A 15170-nucleotide genomic window follows, 5' to 3' on the forward strand; every position below is an offset into this window, starting at 1 on the left:
CAACACCCCACATGTGCACACACTTCCTCAGGCTCCCTCACACACTCAATGCATGCCCTTCTCGTGTGGTTTCTCACACTCATTCTCTCACACACCATGACACCTGCCACAAGCCCACACATAACGTTCTTTCATTGCAGAATGGTTCAAAATGTATCAATCCATTTCCTCCCCAAATAGACGCCTATCGACCAGTAAGCCCTGAAGTTCGTCATTGACTGAGGAGGAATCCTTGCTTGTAAAAATTAGCCTGTCCCTGCATACTGGGAGAAACATGTAGTTGAGCTAAAGGCATACACCTTCAGCAACAGAGAGATAATACATGAAATATGGGGATGACAGATAATGGGGAAAACATTTTTATGTGTATGAAAAATAGGTATGTGGGAGGTTGTTAGTAAAGGAATATAAACAATGCGGCTCACATTTACATTTAGTCATTTAGCAGACGCTCTTATCCAGAGCGACTTACAGTAAGTACAGGGACATTCCCCCCGAGGCAAGTAGGGTGAAGTGCCTTGCCCAAGGACACAACGTAATTTGGCACGGCCGGGAATCGAACTGGCAACCTTCAGATTACTAGCCCAATTCCCTAACCGCTCAGCCACCTGACTCCCAGCTTACATTATAGAATCACTGTATAGACCGTACAGTATAGAATATGGATGTGTGGATGTGTGTGTACAACCCCCCCCCCCCCCCCCCTTGTCTCCTCTAGAATGACAGCTGTCTCTATTAGGCTGTCCTCCACAACTCCCCCCCCCACACACACACACATGCACACCAACATCATCATTTTTCCTGGTGTGGAGTCCAGCTTAAGCCTTGCTCAATCATAAATCCAAATTGAGAGAGAGAGAGCGAGAGAGAGAGTTGTCAAATCACCGAAGGGCATGCAAAATATGAAGTAAATAAGTAATCGAAGGCAAAGACAACATGGTGGTTGGCCAATCAAATCAGAGCAAAATGTTACGGTCACATGTCGCCGAAGCCTGTTTCTGGGACAAACACATTTGAACCAAACACCATTCATACATTCACACAGAGGCTAATGAGCTTGTTGTATGATGAAAACAAACGGGAAAAATAGCCGGAGAGAATTGTGGGGCAGTAGATGTGTAGGTGCCCTCCATGTGACCCCAGCATGTTCTTCTGAGAGGCTGGTAATAAACAGACAGGCCCTCAGACGCATCGATCAAACTCTGGGTTGGTTTATTGTTGGCCCTGGTAATTGCAAGTGGGACCAGATTAGGTCCTAATGCAGGGTGACAGGAACGCAGCGGGACACGTCAACACAGACAAAGCTGACGGACGTCACATAGCTGTGAGAGAGAGAGAGAGAGAGAGAGAGAGAGAGAGAGAGAGAGAGAGAGAGAGAGAGAGAGAGAGAGAGAGAGAGAGGGAGAGAGAGAGAGAGAGAGAGAGAGAGAGAGAGAGAGAGAGAGAGAGAGGGGGGGGGGTTGCTTGTTCAACACCATGTCTTCCCATATTTGATTATGTGATTGACAGGGTATCTGTTACTAAAGGAAATCCCAGTATTGAAATGAGATTTTGTGAATTCGTTTGCAAGAAATATGAGAAAGAAAGAAGGCAGAGAGAGGAGGAGAAAGAGAGAGCACTTGATTTCTTATTGATTTGTTGACACTGTGATTTACTCTAATTTAGTGGCAGTCTATTTAGATATTTATTTATTCATTTGATCCACTGATTTGTAAGTGCTAAAATGTGGTTTTAGGAGCAGACTCCTCTCTCTCCATCCTCCCTCTTTCCGCTCTCCACATATTCAGTAGAATATATTCTATAAAGTACTGTAAATAGTATGTAGATTATAAGGACCTTATATAGGTTGTAAACTTGATATAGAGTATTATGTATCATGATGTATAATATATAATATGAGGATTTTATAGTAGAGTTAAAGTAAGATGAATACATGTGGGCTATTTATAATGCATTATATGATGTACTTTATCCTATATGGAGTTAGGCATGAAAGGGTTAACTAAAGTTCGGGAGGAAGGTGGCACACCAAGACTCCTCCTTCTCCAATCAACTAATATGCATCAGCCCCGAAAATCCCCCTATTGTGATGTCACAATAGGGAAGGTTACCTCCCCTTTCTCTGCTTTGCCCGCACAGAGAATTTGGCCCATCAATGAAAAAATGAGCTACAACCGTGCGATCGTGACATTGTTTTTTCCTCGAGACATCATGGCTTGCAAATGACCGAAACATGGCAGTTAGCCCCGCCTCTTTCTTCCTCATAGCATTTAAAGCAACAAACACAGAAACAGCACGTCCTGAGGAAAGCTCATTGTGGGACTGCTCGTAGTGGCTGTAATTCTGCACCAAGGCTAAATTTCGGGAAAGAGACTTAACCCTTGTGTTATCTTCGGGTCATCCTGACCCATCAGTCATTTTGACCCACCATCGTATTGCGACAACTTTACCGCATACAAAAACAAAGTGAAGCATTTTCCTTTAACCGTTGGGCTGTCTCAGACCCCCCACATTGCGAAGGTTAAAATAAATAATTTTAATTTGTTTTTGTATTGGGTAAAATTGGGTAAACACAACGGTGGTTCGTTATTAACCTTTGGGTCATGTGACCCGAAGGCAGCACAAGGGTTAAGATACAGCATTAGGTGACCACTAAGGCCTATATAAAAGCATCCAAAAACAGCATGTCATGGGACCTTTAATTAAATAAAGATTTACTGAATTCAATGTTGAGAATATTTTGAGAAAGACAAACCCAGTGTTTTCCTATTTGGGGGTGTACCCACACTAGGAGGAGCACAGATCTGCTAAGAGTTAGGCCGTGTCTGGTGTTCTCTCCCCTCAAGTTCAGGCATCGTCACAGAGCTCGGAGGGCTGACAGTTGCCGTCATTAACAGTGTTTACTCAGGTTTGGTGTTGTCACTCAGGAGCCCCAGAACCTTCTTCTCCATGACAACAGCAACACAACTGGCAGGGAAAGCACTGTGGTCTGAGACCTCTGGACGGATGGATGTGCACAAGGATGCGTAAAATTGCCTCGAAAATTGGATTTCTTATCCTGCTTCTCCACGGATGGAGACTGGAAATAAATACATCGATAATTATAGAAAACAACTGCAACAGGAAACCGAAGAGGAGAATGAAGGTGGAGGGAGAGGGATGGGAAGGAAAACGCCCAGGTTCCTGTCAGAAAAGCGCTGACTCGTGGGGCAACCAGTCTTTCTCTCTCGCTCTCTCTCTCTCTCTCTCTCTCTCTCTCTCTCTCTCTCTCTCTCTCTGTCTCTCTCTCTCCTCTTCCACACCCCATTACCTCCATGGCTGCACCTGCCCCTCACAGGAAGTGTGGAAGAATCGGGAGATGGAGGGATTGGGTGAAGGTTGACACATACACAGTACACATAACACACACACACATTCACATACACACACACCATCCTCTCAAGGCAAGCTGTTACTGCCGTGATGGAGCGTCAAGGTGGTGAGGTTCCGGTTCGAGAGACATGGTTTGCAGACAGAGTCACATGAGAGGAGGATGGAGAGGGAGAGGAGGAGAGAGGGAGGAATGGAATGATAATGGGATCTGCAGGGAAGGCAAAAGTCACGATAAACATATCCATCCTCATCGGTGTGATAACACACCTGTCACAGAGCGGCACAGGCAAGACATGGCTCTCCAGCCCCCCGTCTGTCGTCCTCCTGCTTACACACATCTGCACACTTTACCAAATGTCACACCGGCATGCAAACGAACCCACGTTGAACATGTTCAGACACATCCCGTGGCTTCATGTTCCCTCACACAGGCAGTACGTACTGTACATGGCATGAGCTCTCCCCTCCTGTCTTGGGGTATTTTTCTAACAAGGGTTTCCTGTGCATTCATCCCGTACTCTGTGACCATCCCCTACCCATGAGAAATGCTGAGGGAAGCACAGGCAGGATTAGCATGTTAGCCGAGGGCTTAGAAAAAAGCACTTTACTGAGCAACTTTAGCGGCCATCGCTAACACCCCCCCCCCCTGAGCGCTGAACTCTGTGTAATTGTTTGAGTGTGTGTCTGCATTTTCGTCTCTGGGAAAGTGTACGTTTGTGTCCGTGTTTGTTCATGTGTGGTTGTGTGTTGGTGGTCATGTGTCGAAAGTTCCAGTATCAACCGGAACTGGACATGTTAGATCCAGCACCTAGACACACAGGACACAAGCCACAGATCCAGCTTACCTTACACAGGTGACTAACCTCTCACATCTGTTCTGGCATCCACCAGAGACACAAGCCCTAGTACTTATCCGAAAGTTTGAGTCATTTTGTGTTGGTAATGTTAGAGAACAGAAACACAATGTAGAGTAAAAAGAAACACTCAAAATCGAAACCACGACAAACCTTCCAGAGAGTTCTGCTCAAGACATGAGTGTCTTTTTGGCCGCCGGTCTGTCTGCTGTGTGTGCGCTCAACCCTCTCACAGACAAAGAGAGGAGAAAGAGGGCAAGTAGGGGGTGGAGGGAGAGTCAGGTGGAGCGATCGATGGCTCCTTCTGGCAAATCTCCATCACCTTTGCCGGTAAAAAGACAATGGATTTGAAACTGTGGTGTTGGTGCCAGGGTTCCAAAGGCCAGGCCTTGCCTCATCAACTCACACCTGAGAGAGGAGAGGAAGGGTGGCACAGACCATAGTGTGGCGAGAGGGAGGGGAAAAAGAGGTATAGAAATAGAAAGGGAGGGAGAGAAGGAAAAGCAAGGGTAGAGGAGGGAAACAGGGAGGAGGGGTTTGGTGGGTATCAGTGGGGTCGGACAAATAACATTTATTTCATATAACACTTCCATTGTACTGGACATACAGACACACATATTTTCTCTAAGGCAGGCCAAGATAAAAGACAAGGGAGAGGGAAAGAGAGGGAAAGATAGAGACAGAGAGATGAAGAAAGACTTGTTGCCCCCTAAGGACAACACAAGCTCGTCCCTCCAGGTGCTGCACCTGACAGCCAGTATAGATTCAGTCTCCCCATGTTTGGACTAGCTGCTTTAGTAATTGGACATCCATTGCTACCAGCATCCAACTTCCAAAGGTGTGTGTGTGTGTGTGGGGGGGGGGGGGACCTCGGGGGATGGGGGGTGGTAGAGAACACACGCAGGGCCTGCAGGGTGGTTACCCTCTGGCATCGACCTGGACCAGGTGTCAGAGCTCACCTGCTGCTCTGTCTACAGGTGCAGAAAAGCTGCTGGCATGGACTTGGCCAGACACACACACATACACAGACACACTCTCACACAGACACACTGACAGAGAGGAGGACACCTGCTAGGAGCTGTGGGACTGTACACTCTCACAGATGCATTCGCTCATTAAACACACTCGCACACATAGATACACATGGAAATACACACAGCTATAGACACATATCCACCCACCCACAAGTAACTCTCATTCTCTCTTTCATTTTCTCTCATACTCTCTCTCTCTCATACTCTCTCTTCCTGCCTGAAGCCAAATCTGGGATCCATCTGTAGGGCTGGGTTGTGGATGGCAGGCCTAGGGAGAGTTGCAGGTAGATAGGGTTGTCCATCACAGCTGTTGTGGACTGTGGAGGACCTACACACCCACAACAGTCCTATAGTTGTGTTAATGAGATTAGTACATCCAAACGAGGCTCAGTGCTCAGGTCCATGGATGAGCCCTTGTGCTTTTTTTCTCTGTGTTCACTCATGTCTTCTCCCTCCCCCTTCTCCCCATTCATATCAATTTTTTTCTCCGATTCAAATTCCTCCTCCAAACTCCAAATGGGCGCTCGGTCTACAAGAGCCCAGGGTATCCATGGCAATAGGCGCCTATATTGTGCATGTGCTACATGCTGATATGAGTGTGGGGTAGCCACGGCGATAAGCGACGCCGCCTATGCTCTCATTCATCTTGTTGAACGAGTGTCAGTGGGAACAGATGTACCTGGCTGCTTGGCTCACAGTGCGGAACCGATAGCGCAGCCCATAAAAGCCATAAAGAGAAGGAGAAAATATGGCGTGGGCCCAAATCCCCTTCGGAATCCCAGTGCTGTGTACGCTGTCTGTTCAGCACATGGTTTGGAGTGACATATTAGTCAAGCAGGCCAGAAATGGGATTCACACGGAATTGAACGGAGGATGTGCGAGGGTAGAGATGAGTTTGGGTGTCAGCGTGGAAGGATCTACCCGAGATGGACACGCGAAAAGGGGTAAAGGTGCAAGTGAGAGCGTGGGTATGAACGCATGCTCTTGCTAATATGCTCACATGCACACACACCCGCATGCACATGTACACACACGAACACACACATCCACCCACACACACACAACCACACACACAACCACAAACACAACCACACACACCCGCATGTACACGTACACACAGGCAAACACACACAGGGGTGCTAGAAGGCCTGATTGATGGGGTGAAAGGAGAGAATTGAAGACCAGGCAGATGATGGTTTCTCCAGCTGAGACAGAAACAACCGGAAAAGTCAGTCAGAATTTACAGAGCACCTATGGGAGTTGGGAACTGTGTGAAGCAGCACCATGGTACTGTACACACACAGAGCGACGCTCTATCACCTCACAGCACCATGGTACTGTACACACACAGAGCGACGCTCTATCACCTCACAGCACCATGGTACTGTACACACACAGAGCGACGCTCTATCACCTTACAGCACCATGGTACTGTACACACAGAGCGACGCTCTATCACCTCACAGCACCATGGTACTGTACACACACAGAGCGACGCTCTATCACCTCACAGCACCATGGTACTGTACACACACAGAGCGACGCTCTATCACCTCACAGCACCATGGTACTGTACACACACAGAGCGACGCTCTATCACCACACAGCACCATGGTACTGTACACACACAGAGCGACGCTCTATCACCTCACTGAACCATGGTACTGTACACACACAGAGCGACGCTCTATCAACACACAGCACCATGGTACCGTACACACACAGAGCGACGCTCTATCACGACACAGCACCATGGTACCGTACACACACAGAGCGACGCTCTATCACCTCACAGCACCATGGTACTGTACACACACAGAGCGACGCTCTATCACCTCACTGCACCATGGTACTGTACACACACAGAGCGACGCTCTATCACCTCACAGCACCATGGTACTGTACACACTGCAACATGACTCATTACAACAATAGAGCTTTGTGTGCTCCAATGGCAGTGATGACCATTTGGTTTTGTTGGCGTCAGTCTTGACGTCAAACCCCATAGTAGTTGCTAGGTGCTCAGTTGTAAAGATCTCGGTACTGCTGAACTTGATTTTATAGCTAAAAGGATGCTTTTTTCAAGATACATTCAGTAGTTTTTCAAATGAACAAATCCTTTATTTAAAGCTTTGCTTTTGTATTTGCTAAATGAGGCTAAGTGGTCATTAAACTGTGCATTTATGAGGCCAGCAGGGACTTATTCTGTAAAGTGATACATAATAATAATATAATGATTTATGATATGTCAATGACAACTCCCAAGAATAACAATGGTAAGGAAGACGTTCATTAATTGTGGGCCTAGAGCGAGACTATTTTGTTTATGGTGAACATGTATTTATATTCACTGGCCAAACACCATCTGGGGCATGCTCTTCCTTACTCTTCCATGCTCTCTCTCTCTCTCTCTCTCTCTCTCTCTTTCTCTTTCTCTCTCGCTCTCTCTCTCTCTCACCCTCTCACTCTCTCTCTCTCTCTCTCTCTCTCTCTCTCTCTCTCTCTCTCACACACACACACACACACACACACACACACACACACACACACAACATGTAATCATGCACACACACACCTCTAGCTGGAAGCTCCAATTAGGACTTGGTGTCAGTCACTCTGTCCGTCCATCAATCCCTCCCTACATCCTTCCATCTCTCTCCTCCCTCCTGCTGTCAAACCCCTGCAGGCTGTAGGGGGAGCTGCTGGCTCCACAGCAGGGGAGAGAGCAGGTTGAATTGGGGACTGATTGCATTTCAAAAGCCTCTCCAAGTTGTAGCTGAACTGCACAGGCCACACAAGAGAAGGGGAAGTGGGTGGGGGAGTGGGGTGATGGGGGGCGGGGGGTGCCAGTTCCTAAGCTGGTCACGCTCTGGCCTTGTCCTTTTAATTATTCAACTGGCTGCCCCTAAATGATATATTTGTGTAACAGAAAGAAATTTATAGAGAGAGAGAGAGAGAGAGAGGGCGGGGGGGGGCAAAGAGAGATAGAAATGGAGCAATGGAAAGAAAGAGAGTGTGCGAGTGTGTGTATGTGTGTGTGTGTGTGCGCGCTTTAAGAACAGTGACTGTGACGTGGGGCTGTTTGTGTCTGTGCATGTGTGTGTGTGTGTGTGTGTGGTGTGTTGTGTAACTCTCCCATCACTGAAATTGGCTGAGACAGTCTCAGACAGCACACATCAAAATATTGAATATCACCCATGGTGTCCTCCCCTCCCATCACCCTCCCTCTCTCCCTTCCTCCTCCCCTCCCTCCCTCTCTCCCTTCCTCCTCCCCTCCCTCCCTCTCTCCTTTCCTCCTCCCCTCCCTCCCTCTCTCCCTTCCTCCTCCCCTCCCTCTCTCCGATGCTCCTTCACGTCAGACACACAAACTCAATCTGCTCCTAATGATTGCTTTATTGACGAGGCGGGGCCCTATTCGCTCACGCAACCTGCCGACGACTTGGGGCCAAATAAACCACAGTCGGGATATAAGCACAGAGAACCAAGCGGGTGAAACAGAGGAGTGGAAGAAAAATGGCTCAAACTGATTTCAGTTTCTCCAAGATTTATGGTAAAACATTGTATCTGTCCTTCTAATAAAGTGATTCTGGGCTGTGGATGTCAGCCACACACAAACGCTCTGAAATCTGCTGCCCTCTCTGGTTCACTTGATGAATGTATATATAATATTAAATGATTCTAGCCAAAACAGATACATAACATTTGATTATTTCTTATACCGGCAACCAAAATGATTCAAAGCAATCTTCATTGGGGAAATTCATAAATTAGTTAATTGTGCATTGAATTTGAACTGGAGTATTTGAAAGAAAAAATAAATCTGGAGAGTGAGTAGTTAATGTGCTTCCTGGAACACAGACACTGGCGTCCGACACAACAAGTAGCAGACACCCCAGAGAGTAGCAAGATGGAGGTAGCAGACTGGAACTAAAACACTCTTACTCATCTCTGCATGATGTGGAAAATAAATGGCAAACAGCCCATGTGCCCTTTTAGGTGAGTCAACCATATCCGACAAGGTTTATATTAACATTCATTTTGTGTTGTTTGGAAGAGAAAAAAAAGGAGGTTCTTATTTGAAAGTGAATCAAAAACGCATTTTCTGTCTGTTGAGTATAGAGGAAGTTCAGCCTTCCAGGGTTCAGTTTGACAGCTGAAGTCTGCAAAGAGGAAACAAGACAGTCAGGCTGTGGTGAAACTCTGGAGTGACATTGCAGCAAGAGTGTGTGGCGACTCATCAAGGTCATGGCCAGGAAACTCAGCACACAGCAAGAGTCAGGAGGTTGGTGTGTTGAGTACCCAGGAATTGGGCCTAATTTTTACCTTCCAAGATGAGATGCTAGTCTTTGTTTATACAGCATGTTGTTGTTGTGCATGTGCGTTGTGTCTACGTGTTCGGCTTCTGTCTGTGTTGTTGTTCTATTACAGATAATGTGTCTCTTACCAAACTAAAGCAGAGTACGCAACCACTGATTACGATTCGTTCATGCAAAGATAACTCTTCAATTTCTCATCTTCAGACCCACAGTCAGCTATGAGCATGTTCGCTCAGCCTCACTTTGTTATTATGGAAATGACTTCTCACTTCTGTAAGACAGGCTAACTCAACCTCAGGGGACAGTAACTATATACGATATGTCTCTTCAATGTACCGGCAATTGGCTTTTTAGCACAACACCGTAGTGTATTTTCTGCTTTGAGATGCTGGGTTTAAGTTGAGGTCAGAGAGGCACGTCCAATGTTTGTAATCAGGCAGAAGGAGCCATGTCTGCTCGTGGATGGGTTAGCTGTGGCCTCGGGGCCACCTGACTGGTTGCTGGATATTGAGCAGGCCAGCAGGGCGGTATTACCTCTGCCTGCCACCAAGCTCTGACACGAGCAATGGCTAATCATACCACATGGATCAATAACCCTTCACTGAGAGATGGAGGGAGGGACGGAGGAGAGAGTGAGACACGGTGGAGAGAGAGAGACAGGGGAGGAGAAAAACTGGTGGGGATGAGGGAAAGGGGGAGAGAGAGGGAGAGAGGAAAAAAGAAAGTACATTTTTTTATGCTCTTTTATTGCTATGCTTTCATGTCTTCTGAATGAAGTAACACAGGTACAGCAACAAACGTGAAACAGAACCATTCGACCAGGTCATGTAAACTAACTCAAAGGGAAATTTTGCAGACAGAAGAAAAAGTTGCAGGAATGCAGCTGAATCTGCACAAATGCATTCATCCACATATACCTTCATTTAATCAGACACCGTTATTTATTTATTTACTTATTTATTTATTTGTGAGTCAATGAATTACTGGTATTGCCAGCAAGATTCCGTACAGCTTCATTAATTGCTGCAGCAATGCAGGTTGAAGTTAACCACACACACACACACACACACACACACACACACAGCCTCGGCTGTTTCTCTGTGGTTGTGTTTGTGTACCCTGACCTCAACCAAAGCAAATTACTTATAAGAACAAAACGCAAACAGGGGGAAAATCGGACTCCAAATTATGAATCCCATTCTTCTCTTTCTGGGAGGACACACCTTGTGAATGTGCTTATCCATGTTGAATATCTATTCATGATTGAATGTATTTGTGTGATCAAATGAATCAGTGTGAACATGGATTCCATCTGTTGAGGATCACAGTGGGATTCTAGCATCAATGATGGATTTCATTTCCTAAGAATTCCAGTGCCCAGTCTGACCCTGTGTTGTTCTTTGCATCTGACCATAAAAGACTTGAACTTGAATGGGTACATGTGAAAGCAATCTGCTGTGCATTCACTGTTCACTAGATAGACTGAACTACTGTGCATTAACTAGATAAACAATCAGTGTTCTTAAATATTTTACTTGATGCCCAGGACAGATCAAACTGTTTAGGAAAAATTACATAAAGCACATATATGCAAACACACACACACACTCCCACACATGCATACAATGACTGACTTCAGCGTTGACACAAAGCAAATAACCGCTGCCTATAGAATATGACAGGTAATAAATCATCCAGATATTATTATTAATCCCTTCTGCACGTCACATGTGAAACCCTGCGTGAATCATGTTTGACACAGAACAAACCAACGCAGCCGACCTGCTACACCTCACACAGCCTGTGACACAGTCTCCTCTCCGGGGGACATTGAGAAAGTCATGTAAATTGGAACTGTCATATAGAAAAGGTTTAGTGTAACATATATTGCTTATACTTGCTCACTTCCTGTACATTTGATGAAAACTAGCGGATGCATTCTCAGTGACTCCATCAAGGCACTGCTACGGTTAGCTAAAATGTATGGGTGGAAATAAAGAGGATGTCCTTATCTATTTACTGTGATTTTCTTAAAAACTGCCATGTTACAAGACTAGATATAAAATACAGAAAATAACTTGAGTACTGCATTAAGATGTACATTGTGGACCTGATAAAACCAAATCATTTGTATTAAAAATACATATTTATGGAATGGAGACTCTCCATTTAATGCAGTCACAGATCAGAGCCTTACCAATGAGAACATTAATGTCATCTCCAAAAACATAAATCCTTTGAAGATGATTGCCATGAGCACTGAGCATGTTTAGGGGTGCTGCTGATGATGAGTGTGTATGTGCATGTGTGTGCATGTGTGTGTGTGCTTTTTACTTCATAAAATGAAAGCCAAACCATTACAGTCCATTCTCTTTGTCCACGGGAGTGAGAGCCTTTCCAGACAGATTCATCAAGAATACGTAGGTTGGGAGAGTGGCCAGATGAAAGTAGAGGCAGAAAGTGGGCCGAAGATGAAAGGGGGCAATCACAGGACAAAGACAAGCTTAAGCCAAGATGAAGTCAAATTGGATCCAAAATGGCCTCCTTCAGCAAGCTCTCCAAACCCGCGAAAAATACATTAGGTCTGACTCATGTGTCTAGTGGAAATGGCAGAGCCAGAATGGACACCATTCCTTTCATCTTCAGGGTGCATCTAGTCTCACGCATACCCCCAGTTCTAAGGTCACTAAGGTCAAATAATATTGTTTTGAGTCACTGGTAAAGTGTATGTTTTATATTTTCTGTTCAAATTGGTGTTTGAGTCCTTTTCCAACACTTCTGAGTGTCAGTGGGCTCGCTAACCAGTTAGTGGGAGAAAAGGCTTTATAAGGACTGATTAAATCACGCAAATGATGACATGATTAAACTGTCACTTTGTCAGAGAAAGTAGGTGTAGTGAAAGAGAGAGAGAGGGGAGTGAGGGATGGAGAAAGGGAGAAAGGGAGGGAGCATGTTGAGCTAGATTCCATTTATTTTCACTGAGGCTCATTAATTCTGTTCTCCAGTGTTGTATGCCTCACCAAACCAGATAAACACATTGACAACAAGAGAAGAGAGGGACAGAGAAGAAGGGGAGAGGAGGGGAGAATCAAAATGGCTGAAGACAGGAGGATGAGAGAGTGAGAAAAGGTGTGTTCAAATCACTGTCCTCAAAGGCAGCATCCCTGCCAGTTAATTGATTTAGTTCAGATTTGGCTCAAGTTTACACAGCTCCAATTCAGTCATTTCTTGTCGTATCAAGGTGAAACTTTCCGGTGTCATGTCATCTTCAAGCCGGGTAATGTCAATATTTCAAAATGGAATTTCACTAACGAAGACATGGTTATTGAGACCATGTGAAAATGTACATAAATGCTTACCATTCAGCCATTTTGTGTTTCATTCCATGTTCTTTATCACCCTATAGGGAGACATGTATCCTACAAATGTTGGACCACAAGCTTATTGGAGCTAAGGATCATAAGAACACGATTTTTGTAGATTTTCCGAAATGTTCACAGTACAGGAACGTCTGACGTTATGGGTCCCAGACACTTCTTTGTTCCCCCTGAGAAATGTAGCATGTTTACCTCATGTCTCTCTCATTTACTTCATATCTCTACCATGTCAGTTTTAAAATAGTGTGCAATATTGAGGAGGAATCCACCATTGCTGCTTGCAACTATATTTACAATAGGTTTCTTCCTACCGGAGGAATCCTAAAAATATCACTAACAATAACAATAGGTTTCCTCCTGACAGAAGATCCTAAACAAAAATATACTTAAACTTAATTTAAATACATTGTGATGGAAATGTTTAACTCATATGAAGGGGCTTCCTGGAGTGCTATAGGTAGTTATCTTCTTAGAGTCAGGGCTTACTGGGAGAAGGGTGGACCTGTCCATTGTTCTGACTTTAATTGCCTCTGCTATAAATTTGATATCAGCCATTTATTCCTAATTAGCATACCAACAGGGGAGACCTGGCACAGCTACTAACGTGACACTTCTGTGTGTATATGTGTGTGTGTGTGTGTGTGTTTGTATGGCAGTTTTAAATTGTCTATTTGTATGCATATTAAACTTTAAACACCTGGAACTTTTTTTACACCTCACTGAACAGCACCTCACAGTACAGTGAGATAGATTCACCATCAGGATGCTGAACACTGTCAGGACTGATGCTAAGACAGGCTGATGGAGATGGGCCTTGTGAGGCAGAGAAAAAGAGAGAGAGAGAGAGAGAGAGAGAGAGAGAGAGAGAGAGAGAGAGGGAGAGAAAGAGAGGGAGACCTGTGTGGTGATCGACTCACCCTCCACATAGACATGTTCAGCTGAGCTGGATTGTGTATAACAGACTGGCTGTCCTCTCCCAGCTCTACACCAGTAGAACCCTGTCTGATGGGCCAGAGAGAGAGGGCATCTTGTTGCAAAGGGACTCTGTCACTGACCTTCTTCCAGAAAGTATATTATGTGGTGAGAATGTACAGAGGAACAGAAAGAGGGCAGAGAACATAGTGAACAGCAACATCTCAGGAAACCAAACCAACATTCCTATTTTACAAAGTATAAACTAACTGGGTCTAAGACCAGGTTTCTTTCTTCTCACTCTGGGTTCATGGGTCCCGTTCATTTGTTGTTATTTGTTTGCATCTCTCTAATATCTTCATAAATAAAAGGAGGACTTCATGATGCCATTTGACCTGCAGTACCACATAATGGACAGTAGATGCTGCAACAGCGCTAATGTGGAACCACAGCTGAAGATCTTTACCAACTGTGGTTGGACTGCGTTTATTTATTTTTTTCAAAATCATCTGCTGAATGGCAAAACCACAGACATCTTGGCTTTGTGCATGTCCAGGCAACAAGCCTGTGAACAAGGTGTCTGTCCTGACAGCTGGAGGAGATGGCCTGTGGGGAGGCATCTCTGAGCTCAAGGTAGTTGAGGAATCAAAGAGAGACTACTAAAATGCATCTTTGAACACAACATCGGCCAATCCACATAATATCAGTTGGTATAACTGGTTGGTTGTTTTATTTTTGTCTTCCTACAAGTCTTCCTTGTGCTTTTATCAACCTCTTAGTAGACTTACAGCTCCATAGTAAAAACCCATGCACAACACAGAGGCAAAATTAGCATCATAATCAACATTGAATCCTCATCAACATTGATACTGAAATGCAACAACAGACACAGCAGTACTGTACATGGTCAACTGGTCCTAGTCGTCATCGTGATTGGGTATTGTTTAATAGTTGGTTGGTGTGTCTAAATCCTAGTTTTCACAGGCAATTATGGGGCATGTTCCTCTCCCAGTGGCCTTCACCTGCATACCTTTGTCCTATATTAAGAGTAAAATAGCACGTGGTACAGTGTGCACAGTGTGCACCTGTGATCACAACAAAAATGTATTTTCTGATTCCGGCTTGGGGCGCTGTTTGGGGTTCAGGTGGGCAGTCTCACAGGTTTTTCTGTTTAGAGTTTGATTGTGCTCACAATGGTTTCCTCACATAGAACCCCAATAAAAACATGTGAACAATTGCTCCCCTGCCCACATCCCTGACCAGGCATTAGGTGAGCACTTGGACTTGGACCCTGGTCACATTGAT

This window comes from Osmerus eperlanus, chromosome 8 (genome assembly GCF_963692335.1).
Source record: "Osmerus eperlanus chromosome 8, fOsmEpe2.1, whole genome shotgun sequence".
In the NCBI taxonomy this organism is placed as follows: domain Eukaryota; kingdom Metazoa; phylum Chordata; class Actinopteri; order Osmeriformes; family Osmeridae; genus Osmerus; species Osmerus eperlanus.